The sequence below is a fragment of the Bufo gargarizans genome, chromosome 5 (genome assembly GCF_014858855.1).
Source record: "Bufo gargarizans isolate SCDJY-AF-19 chromosome 5, ASM1485885v1, whole genome shotgun sequence".
Classification (NCBI taxonomy): domain Eukaryota; kingdom Metazoa; phylum Chordata; class Amphibia; order Anura; family Bufonidae; genus Bufo; species Bufo gargarizans.
Genome location: NC_058084.1, coordinates 104,322,317 through 104,334,638, shown reverse-complemented (window position 1 = coordinate 104,334,638; position 12,322 = coordinate 104,322,317). Strand labels below are relative to the sequence as shown.

At 45.4% G+C, this 12,322-nt stretch overlaps 1 protein-coding gene across 3 annotated transcripts in view; it reads left to right on the top strand.

The window, feature by feature from the left end:
* The first annotated feature begins 502 nt into the window (after nt 1–502).
* NCOA2 (nuclear receptor coactivator 2) overlaps nt 503–12,322 on the top strand; it is a 219,506-nt gene continuing 207,686 nt past the window's right edge. For 2 of the 3 annotated variants that reach the window (XM_044294633.1, XM_044294634.1), the window contains exon 1: nt 503–632. The gene's annotated coding sequence lies outside the window, so the exon portion shown is untranslated. The remainder of the gene's footprint in view (nt 633–12,322) is intronic. The other variant, XM_044294636.1, reaches the window with a different exon arrangement.

Below are 12,322 nucleotides of genomic sequence, written 5' to 3'. Positions count from 1 at the left end.
AGCGGTGTAAGTATAACGTCTGTTGGCACAGAATGTGTCAAATTTGGCAGGTCGTGTCCGGACTTTTTGAATGCAGTTAAACTGCAAGCAGACTCCCGCCAAGGTTTCCCATGGCGTCTGCATGGAACCAGCGACAAGAATGGACAGGTCTGGAAAACCTGCACGTAAATATGATAAACGGTGGTGTGTATTGTCATTGAAAACAATGGGAGTCGGTTTCAGTGCGTTTTTTGATGCGTAAATGGGAATGCGCTTCCATTTGGGGCGCAAAGGCAGTTTTATATTCTGAGGGGGGAAAGTGACAAGGAGGGGGTGAGCATTACACCTGCAGAGGCTCCAGGATTATGTCACACAAATGGTCACCTCAAAAATGAAAAGTAAACATTGAGACAGTGCGTGACACGGGCGGGCAGAGGATGCTGTGGGGGCGGCGGAGGATATGGCTGTGGTGCTGCTAGGAGGAGGGGGCGGCGCCCTCCCAAGAGGTGGAGGAGGGGACGCTCGGAGGGTGGCTTGGGTGGTAGGAGGAGGATCCCGGGATAAACAAGCCTGACTATCCTGCTGGATGAGGGAATATGGCGGCTGTGGATGTGCGGGACCCCCGGCCAGCATTGCCCACTGAGCAGTAAGCGGTAAGCCTGCAGTGTGTGGAGGAAGCTGCTCCCGCCCGCAGCAGGCGGGTGAGGGGCGCAGAACAGCCGGCGACAGGGGCACATGGAGGGGCGGCGGCTGCGCGGTGTGTTGTCACTGCCTGTGTTGTGGCAGTGCACTGCTGGGGGTGCAGTGCTGCTGGAGGCGGTTTACTGCTGCACGTCCCATGGCACACCACTGCGATTCTCCTCTCTGCAACTTGGAAATGTCGGGTGACCGATTCCCACCGACTTCTGCGCTTTGTAAATGTCACCACATGGTGTCAGATGTCACAAAAGTAGCAGTCAAGTACAATGCTGGGGCCCTGGAACACATGTAGGTTGTGTGTGACATTGTAGTTGGGATGGAGCGGTTGTAGCTGCAGCCACATGGTGACTTTGGACATCTGGAGCCATTGAGGTGTCGCAGGGTCCCTGTACACCCGAGATGTCACCCTGTTACGCAGCTGTATGCCATGACAGTCGCACCTGGTCTTGCAACCCAAGAAAAAGTTGCATCAAGTCAACTCGTTCATCGTTTTGCTTCTGATGGGGGTGAGCCTTGTGGGCGCATTATATCCAGAGGCTGTGATGATGGGGTAGTAGTACTTGGAAGACTGACCTAACAAGTCTGTTCCCCAACTGCCATGTTCTGATTTTGGGATTATTATTATTATTTTTTTATTTTACTTTTTATGCTATAAATGATTTTCACGTATCCCCCGACGGCAGCGAATATATAGAAAAGCACTTGGGACGACTTCTTCGGAGAGATGTGGTTGCGTTCCTTTCTCCAGCAGTACACAGCGTGGTGTATGTTATATAAACCAGACCTGCGGTGCTGTCAGCGCACACCGTGACAGTGCACAGTCTGGGCCTCGGCTGTAAAACCGCCTAGGGTTTGTGTTAGTATTATAGCACTAACATGTTCTGTAGTGTCGTATGGGGAGCATGCGTGTTTCCAGTATGGCAGAATATGTATACACCAGATAGGCCGCATGCATTATAGTAGTTATGGATATTACAGGACGACCTTTCACCCAGCACTCTTGTTTTTTGGCTATTTTCTGCATGCTTTAGTCACTCCGTGATGGATTCCCCTGGTATTTGTGGTGGATTGCTGTAACGGACTAGGAAATATTTTGGCAGCGAAGGTTCTGTTGTCAGTGTCTAGTGATATGAGCGCTGATTGTTACAGCGCTAGTTCTCAAGGTTTGCTTCCTCAGTTAAGGCCTTGTTCACATCTGCGCTAATATTTTGTTGTAGGAGCAGAACGACGAAAAGAATGGAAGCACCAAACCCATTAACACTATGGGCCCCACTGGCTATAATGTAGTTTGTTAGGTTTCCATGGAGGAGCTGTGAACTTTGCTGGACAATGTAGTGCACCGTGCTGCTTTTTTTTTTTTTTTTGAATGGGATCTGAGACCGGAGCCTCCAGTGCGGATGTGACAACTACTTCATGTTGCAGCGTCAAATTCAGGCTGCTTATTCAGCACCAACATATTCTGTAGCGCTGTACAGAAACTGTCATTGTTCACGCCTGTTCCCAGGAAGGATCGCTGATTTTTCTATGTCCGAGGCCACATTCAGATGACCGTATGGCCACCGTATCCATGTTGTGGACCGCAAACAGGGGAACTCCATGCTGCGGTGCGGACCATCCGCTTTGCCCCAGATCTCACCCTTTTTGGTTAGAAAGGATGAAATCTACACTTGATACACACACAATCGACATGCTGCAGATTTTAGAACCCACACCACAGGTCAGTTACAGTATTGCAAAATTTCTGTACTGACGTAAAATCTCATCTACTTACACGGTATTTTCTCTGCTGTGGGTTTTCCACATAAAGATCTGTAATATGTACAAAGTCCATGCAGACGAAGGCTTTTGTAAATCGGGCCCAAATCAGGAGTGGATCATAAAAGTAGAGGAAGTATAAAGGACAGATACAACTTCCCCTTTTTTTTTTTTTTTTGTTTTGGTGTTGACTTCCAAAAAACCCAACCGTGTGGCTGTGCCCTAAGGCTACCTGCACAGATTGCGTTACCTGCCGGTTTTTCTGCACAGATTCCCGTAAAGTACCACCAAAAAATGCTGATAGAAATTGCAGATTTTGGGGTGGATATAGTTCTGAAACGCACATCAATCCACACAGAAATTTGTGCAGATTTTACGTGTGTTCGTCCGCTTCCATGTGTCGGAGGCTTTAAAGGGTCACTGAGTTTTCATAAAACTTTTGATCAGTCATAGAGACATATCATAAGTTTTATACAAACAAAGTAGGGGGCGGCACCGCCACACAGACACTTTGTGCTGACGTTCAACACGACTCCCACGGCTGACGAGGACACACACTGTCGGTGGTGCACAGCTGGACGTAGCAGGTAGAGTGCATATGATACCAGTGTAGAAGAGAAAATAGACAGCGGCAATCACCAGTTTGTTGAAATAGTAGCGGTTTATTCCATAATCAAGTGTGGCAGGGGGCGCCGCTCGGTTCTCCCGCTATGTCCTCCGGTATGTTCGGTCACTTGGTTATAGTAGGCGGAGACTGCTCTTGTTCTCCTGGGCGTCTCCTTCTCCCAGGCTGTAGCTCTGGCCAATAGGGCAGTCTCCGCCTACTATAACCCAGTGACCAGACATAGCGGGAGAACGGAGCGGCGCCCTGGGATATTAGTAAGTGCAGTGAGATCCCTGGGCGCCGCTGTACAGATCATGACACTTAGTTCACAATTTTTTGGAGAAGGTGGACACACCTTCTCATTCACAGAGTTATCACTGCATGTAAATGCAGCTCTTCACCTCCACTGAGAGAGCAGCCGACTGCCGGGAAGGAACGATTCCCGACGAACCTTCCCGACAATCTGCTGCTCAACTGTGCGTGTATACAGTACAGACCAAAAGTTTGGACACACCTTCTCATTCAAAGAGTTTTCTTTATTTTCATGACTATGAAAATTGTAGATTCACACTGAAGGCATCAAAACTATGAATTAACACATGGAATTATATACATAACAAAAAAGTGTGAAACAACTGAAAATATGTAATATTCTAGGTTCTTCAAAGTAGCCACCTTTTGCTTTGATTACTGCTTTGCACACTCTTGGCATTCTCTTGATGAGCTTCAAGAGGTAGTCACCTGAAATGGTCTTCCAACAGTCTTGAAGGAGTTCCCAGAGATGCTTAGCACTTGTTGGCCCTTTTGCCTTCACTCTGCGGTCCAGCTCACCCCAAACCATCTCGATTAGGTTCAGGTCCGGTGACTGTGGAGGCCAGGTCATCTGGCGCAGCACCCCATCACTCTCCTTCATGGTCAAATAGCCCTTACACAGCCTGGAGGTGTGTTTGGGGTCATTGTCCTGTTGAAAAATAAATGATGGTCCAACTAAACGCAAACCGGATGGGATAGCATGCCGCTGCAAGATTCTGTGGTAGCCATGCTGGTTCAGTATGCCTTCAATTTTGAATAAATCCCCAACAGTGTCACCAGCAAAGCACCCCCACACCATCACACCTCCTCCTCCATGCTTCACGGTGGGAACCAGGCATGTAGAGTCCATCCGTTCACCTTTTCTGCGTCGCACAAAGACACGGTGGTTGGAACCAAAGATCTCAAATTTGGACTCATCAGACCAAAGCACAGATTTCCACTGGTCTAATGTCCATTCCTTGTGTTCTTTAGCCCAAACAAGTCTCTTCTGCTTGTTGCCTGTCCTTAGCAGTGGTTTCCTAGCAGACATTCTACCATGAAGGCCTGATTCACATAGTCTCCTCTTAACAGTTGTTCTAGATATGTGTCTGCTGCTAGAACTCTGTGTGGCATTGACATGGTCTCTAATCTGAGCTGCTGTTAACCTGCGATTTCTGAGGCTGGTGACTCGGATGAACTTATCCTCCGCAGCAGAGGTGACTCTTGGTCTTCCTTTCCTGGGGCGGTCCGCATGTGAGACAGTTTCTTTGTAGCGCTTGATGGTTTTTGTGACTGCACTTGGGGAGACTTTCAAAGTTTTTTCTCAATTTTTCGGACTGACTGACCTTCCTTTCTTAAAGTAATGATGGCCACTTGTTTTTCTTTTACTTAGCTGCTTTTTTCTTGCCATAATACAAATTCTAACAGTCTATTCAGTAGGACTATCAGCTGTGAATCCACCTGACTTCTCCACAACGCAACTGATGGTCCCAACCCCATTTATAAGGCAAGAAATCCCACTTATTAAACCTGACAGGGCACACCTGTGAAGTGAAAACCATTTCAGGTGACTACCTCTTGAAGCTTATCAAGAGAATGCCAAGAGTCTGCAAAGCAGTAATCAAAGCAAAAGGTAGAAGAACCTAGAATATGACATATTTTCTGTTGTTTCACACTTTTTTGTTATGTATATAATTCCACATGTGTTAATTCATAGTTTTGATGCCTTCAGTGTGAATCTACAATTTTCATAGTCGTGAAAATAAAGAAAACTCTTTGAATGAGAAGGTGTGTCCAAACTTTTGGTCTGTACTGTATACACGCACAGTTGAGCAGCAGATTGTCGGGAAGGTTCGTCGGGAATCGTTCCTTCCCGGCAGTCGGCTGCTCTCTCAGTGGAGGTGAAGAGCTGCATTTACATGCAGTGATCCCCTCCACGCCATTGCAATCACTCATCCTTATAAGGCCTAATGCACACGAACGCAGTTTTTGCGGCTTGGATGCGGACCCATACACTTCAATAGGGCCGCAAAAGATGCGGACAACACTCAGTGTGCTGTCCACATCCGTTGCTCCGTTCCGTGGTCCGCCCCAAAAATATAAGCTGTCCTATTGTCCGTTTTGCGGACAAGAATAGCCAGTTATATTAATGGCTGTCCGTGCCGTTCTGCAAATTGCAAAACGCACACGGACGCCATCTGTGTTTTGTGGATCCGCAATTTGCGGAACGCAAAACACACAACGGTCGTGTGCATGAGGCCTAAAGCTGCATTGTTTCTGGGCAGCTGTTTAGACAGCAATCTGCCCAGAAACGATAATTTAGGTGCCTGCATGAACGACAGGACCACCAGATGAACGAGGCGGCACCTTTACACGGGCAGATTTTCAGGAACAAGAGTTTGCCCAATAATCTGACATTTTAATAATTTAGAGATAAGGTTTATTAGAAGGCCGACGCAAATTGAAACTGAAAGTACGGTTCACACAGCTAGACAAGCCGTTAACACTTTGTGACAGAACGGCTGAATATTTTATTTAATAAACCAATTGAAAAAATGTTTTTTTAGCCCTCTGTCCTCACCGCCTGGGATGGAATGGAGACGGGCTCATAGACTTTCCATTCTCGCTTCCTCTCCTACAGCAATTAGAGAGGGCGCGATCTGCGACTCCTTCTCTCAGATTGCTCTTAGCTTCAAATTTAGGTCTCCAGCTCAGCATGGCAAAAGTGCTCACCCCTGAGCCACCATGCTGATGATGGGTTATAGCAGGGGTGCACAACCTGCGGCCCTCGATACCATTCTGTGCGGCCTCCAACCATCCGGTAACAGACATGTATGTCTACGTCTTGTGTCTGCTCACATGTATCTTTCATGTATTCTCCCATTAGATGGGAGTCCTGGAACTAGACGTTTATGATAAATACTGGATGTTCAATATGCCAAATATATTGTATTTCAGTTGGTATAGTACCCCTTTAAGTTTTACTTTCGGCCCTTGGATTTGGTTCAGGCTGACAATGTGGGCCCCCAACCAGAAAAGGTTGTGCACCCCTGGGTTATAGCATGCCATTGTAGCAGACCGTTTTTTTCAATATGGCCTAAAGGGCTGGACTGGGTAGATTTTCACTACCCATAGCGATGCCCCGTAAGTTTGCACTGGTATGTGTCATGATGGGCCGGGGACATCCAACCTTCTATAGCTGTAAAGCCAACAGTTCTTCTTACCTTCTTGTTTAGGCCACTTTCACACTGGCGTTTTGGCTTTCTGTTTGTGGGATCCGTTCAGGGCTCTCACAAGTGGTCCAAAACGGATAATTTTTTTTCCCTAATGCATTCTGAATGGAAAAGGATCCCTCCTGGCACACAATGTAAGTCAATGGGGACGGATCCGTTTTCTCTGACACAATCTGGCACAATAGAAAACGAATCAGCCTCCCATTGATTTTCAATAGAGTTCATGACGGATCCTGTCTTGGCTATGTTACAGATAATACAAATGGATCCATTCATGACGAATGCATGCGGATGTATTATTGTAATGGATCCGTTTTTGCAGATCCATGACAGATCTGCCCAAACCGCGGATCCGCAAAAAACGGAAGGCGCCCATGTTGCCTTCCGCAATTTGCGGAACTGAACGGGCGCCGGCAATATAAATGCCTATTCTTGTCCGCAAATCGCGGACAAGAATAGGACATGTTATATTTTTTTTTTGCGGTGCCGCGGAACGGAGCCACGGATGCGGACAGCTCCATTGAAATGAATGGGTCCGCATCCGAGCCGCCCCCAAACAACGGCCGTGTGCATGAGGCCTTATACATACACGCGTGCTTTTTTTTTTTTTGTGCTGAGCTTGCATGTATTGTCAAAGGGGAGAGTAGGCACTGCCAGCTTACCTTCCGTTAGTACAAAGGATCGTGCATGATCCGACATCTGCCTTTGGGAGAACGTCAGGATCAGGACAGCGCCATACACATAGAACCACTGTGTTTTGATAGGTGGTCTGCAGCAGGAAGAGAAATGTCATTACCTGGTGAGACGGGATAATTGTGAGAACATGCGGTAACACTTTTCTAATTAAGCTCCTGCGTTACTTGTTAAACTATCTGATCTGAGAGGGATTTCAACTCGACTGTTCAATTAACCCAAAAAAAAGAAAGTGAGAAGTTTTCTCATGTTCCCTCCTGTCCATAAGGATTTGCTAACTCAACTCCAAAATATAAAGATCCACACGTAAGTTCCTTTTGATTTAAGTATTCCTGCCCACCTAAGGGTACTTTCACACTTGCGGTAGAGGATTCCGGCAGGCAGTTTCGTCGCCGGAACTGCCTGCCGGATCAGTCAAAACGTATGCATTGAAATGCTGGATCCATCTCTCCGGTGTCATCTGGAAAAACGGATCCGGCATTTATTTTTTTCCCATTTTTTGCGGTCTGAGGATGCGCAGACCGCAAAAAACGGATCCAGCATTACGGCACGTGTTCTGGAATTTTGGACGGAGATAAAACCGTAGCATGCTGCGTTATTATCTATGTCCGGAAAAGGCAAAAAGACTGACCTGAAGACATCCTGATGCCATCCTGAACAGATTGCTCTCCATTCAGAATGCATGGGGATATGCCTGATCAGTTCTTTTCCGGTATTGAGCCCCTAGGACGGAAGTCTATGCTGGAAAAGAATAACGCTAGTGTGAAAGTACCCTAAGGCTAGTTTCACAAAAGCGTAATGCGGGCGTAACTCCTGGCCTGACCGCAGGTCTGCTGCCCCTCGGCAGATTTAGTGTGGAAATTTCTGTTATGGAAAATTGGTTCCATACATTGGAGGGAATAATGTGCATGCATTTCAGGCCTTAGGCCAGGGTCATGCTATGTTCTAGCCCTTTGCTGGGCATGAATACCCAAAAACATCCCCCGATGGATCCATTCACTGCAATGAGGCAAAAGGAATCCAATTGATTTTGACCCGCGTTACGTTAGTTTCCGTGTTTCTTCCCGGGCTGGATATCGTAGTCTACCATGCAGCTTCTGGCTGGAATAATATGCGCTTCCATTAGTTTGAAGCCCGTAGTGAAATCTGAATCTGAAATTATCCTACAAGTAGCTAGGTTTTCACTAAATGATCTTGATATGCATTTTTTTCCCATCTGGCACTTTTCTCTTAGGCTAGGACTACACGACGACATTTGTTTCGCGACAATTTTTATAATGATAGTCTATGGTGTCGCACTGCGACATGCGGCATGCTGCGACTGCCATACGACAGTAGCAAAAAATCTATCCAAGATGAATTTTTCTGCGACTGTCGCAGTGCGACACCATAGACTATCATTATAGAAATTGTTGTGCGACATGTGTCGCGCTACACATGTCGTCGTGTAGCCCTAGCCTTAGGCCTCATGCACACGACCGTTGTGTGCATCCGTGGCCGTTGTGCCGTTTTCCGTTTTTTTTTTGCACGGACCCATTGACTTTCAATGGGTCCGTGGAAAAATCGGAAAATGCACCGTTCGGCAGCCGCATCCGTGATCCGTTTTTCCTGGCCGTGAAAAAAATAGGACCTGTCCTATTTTTTTCACGGCCAACGGTTCACGGACCCATTCAAGTCAATGGGTCCGTGAAAAAACATGGATGCACACAAGAATGTCATCTGCGTCCGTGTCCGTGATCCGTGTCCGTTTTTTCCTATCATTAATGGTAAACTTGACTTATATTTTATTTTTTCATTTTTCATGTCCGTGGATCCTCCAAAAATCAAGGAAGACCCACGGACGAAAAAACGGTCACGGATCACTGACCTACGGACTGCGTTTTTGCGGACCTTAAAAAAAAAAAAACGGTCGTGTGCATGAGGCCTTAGGCTACGGGCATACGGCAGTGTAAGTTTATGCGTGTGTTTTTTTTTTTTTTTTTCCCTTTTTCACCATGCATGGGTTACTTGCGGAGTTTGTCATGGATTTTGATGCAGATTTGCCTTAAATTTGTGCAATGCAAAAGGTGAGATCTGCACAGAAAAATTGACATGGTGCAGATTTAAAAAAAACACTCCACAGACCAATTTCTGCACATTAAAAACAAACACTGTGTAGGTGAGAGATGTAAAATCTCATCTACTTAGCTGGTACTGTATTATGTAGAGTTTGCGCACAAATTTCTTTTTTTAACGTAATACGCATCATGTGCATATACCCTAAGGCCCCTTTCACACGAGCAAGTTTTCTGCGCAGGTGCAATGCGTGACATGAATGCATAGCACCCGCACTGAATCCTGACCCATTCATTTCAATGTGTTTGTGTAGATGAGTGTCTTTTAAAATCGCCTCAGAACGCATTGCACCCGCCCCCCCCCCTGGAAAAAACTGAACAACTGAACGCAATCGCAGACAAAACTGACTGAACTTGCTTGCAAAATGGTGCGAGTTTCCCTGAACGCATCCGGACCTAATCTGTCACGCTCGTGTGAAAGACGCCTAAGGCTACCTTCACACGGGGCAGGTTTAGGGCTCATGCACACAAACGTATTTTTTTCTTGTCATAAATTAGGTGCCGGAAAATCTGATCTATGTTTTCGGCAAGTTTTACGTCTAACATTAGTAAATCGGCCCCCGGGACAACCCCGCTCCACTCCCTTGACCCCTTTGTGTCAAAAGTGAAGTAAAAGCTCCGGTGCTAAAGAATGGGGTTGTGAGACAATTTTACAGCAAAAGAGGCGTAAAACAGTTGGTAAATGACCTGCAGTCGTTTTTTTTTTTTTTTTTTGCTTTATTGGATTTAAAAAACACTGATGCATATTTCAAATGTTACAAAATAGAAAACCACCAAGATGCTTGGAAAAAAAAAATAAAAACAATTTGCACATATAGTGATTTTTTTTTTTAATGCTGAAAAAAATATCATGTGTGAAGGAGTCTGTAGAGATATCTTGGGGGTGTTTTCTGTACTGAGGGGGGTTACCATGAAGCAGACGTGAGGAGGCCCCAGGTGCAGTATAATTATGCAGCTAGTGACGCTTCTCCCAAACCTCCACCATCTGACAGTAAATGAGTTTGTAGTATAATTTTCGCCTGGGCCTGGCTGAGCGTGCAGAGGGATCAGGTTACACCACAATCACTGCTTATAGCAGCCTGATACCGGACCTGATGTTTGCAGCAGGGGGATCGGTGGGTAGCGGCTCCTCTGAGCATTACCATGTCATTCCTCTGTCCAGCCGTTCAAATACAGAAGCTGCTACAGCAAGTGTGTATGTCGGGGAGTGATAGGGTAACGTGGTGGAAGGCCCTATCGCCTCCCAGGGAATAAATATTTCATAGAAAGCTTTAGTTTAGGCAACTGGTGGCTGCTTTTTCCAGATATAGCTGCCTGATGCATAAAAAGTTTAGTTTTTATTTGAGAAACAAAAAAATCAAAAAAATAATCAAGTTGTACGCTGCAGACTGTCATGTAACTTCCAATGTGTGGCTGCTGATACTGCTTCCATGAAGGTAGCCACTCTTTACTAGGCAGTGATGACATTATTTTCTAGAATTAAAGGCTGTGTACACCTTCGGGGGCAATTTCTTTTTTATGATTGCGTTTTACTCCTATTGGGCTAAAAATCATTTTTTTTTTTCAATTGGTCTTTATTAAAAATATTGAGCTGTTCCGTGTCACAAAAGGTTAACTGTTTGTCTAGCTGTGTGAATTGTACTTTCACCTTGTGAAACCTTATTTATCTCTAAATGACTTAAAGGTCATAAACGCTTATTTGAGCCACATTCTTATCAGTGAGATACAAATTGAGCTATAACGAGTGTTTATAAGGTCTAAGATCAGAAATAAGGAGCCGTCAGCTGAACTGCCTGATGGAACAGAGTGAAAATTCAGAGCCTGCTACTAGAGAAACTCAAGGCTGCACAGAGACAGTGGTTCCAAACAATTTTTTATAAAAACTAATTGAAAAAATGATTTTTAGCTCAAAATGAGTACAATGCAATAATAAAAAAAATGCCCCTAAAGGTAGCCTTTAAAGGGAGCTTGTGTCTAGGAAATTCACTTTTAAAGACACCACAAAATGCAGTGCAATCTAAAGGCCGCGGTATATAGAGCAGGAGGAGCTGAGCAGATAGTATACACACTTGCACAATGCTGTCAATCACTGTTAAGATAACTCCCATATACAACCAAAGTCAGAAACATTTGAGATTTAAATATTAAAATTACATATTTTGCCGAGTCATTCCCACAAAACTATACATCAATCTGCTCAGCTCCTCCTGCTCTATAACATGCTGCGTTTGTCGTGACAGGTTCTCTTTAAACCAGACCCAATAGCCTCATTCATCAAAACTGTCTGACAGCGAAACTGTCGTAGTTGCCCATAGCAACCAATCAGAGTTCATCTTTTAAGTTTTTCAGAACCTGTTAAGAAATGAAAGGTGATCTCTGATTGGTTGTTATGGGCAACTAAAACAGTATTCCTGTTAGGAAAGTTTGATAAATGAGGCCCATATCATGCAGGGCCAGCTCAGCTAATGTCATGATACTTTTTTCACTTAGCGATCTGTTGCTTTATTGTAAAGAAAACATACTTTTTGGGGGTTATTCCAGTTTTATGATATTGATGACCTACCGTCAGGATAAGTTGAGCCGGGGTGTGACTCCTGACACCCTCACCGATCAGTGTTTACCTGCCTACTTTCTTAAGGCTTATGCACACAAATGTTTGCCGACCGTAACGTGCATTTCCACGGACGGATGCTGACCCATTCAACTTGAGTGATCCGTCCGCACTGCAAAAAAATACAACATGTTTTATTTATTTATTTTTGCGGTGCGGAGGCACGGACATTCAAGTGAATGGGTCTGCATCTGTGTTGCGGTTCACAAACGACCAGTACAGGCACCGGCCAACATCGGTGGTGTGTATGAGCTCTTACATTGTAGTAGAGGCGCAGCGTAATCCACTTGAATGGGATCAACAGCTGTAATTTCACTGCACTCATAGATGCAGTTCTTGTCCA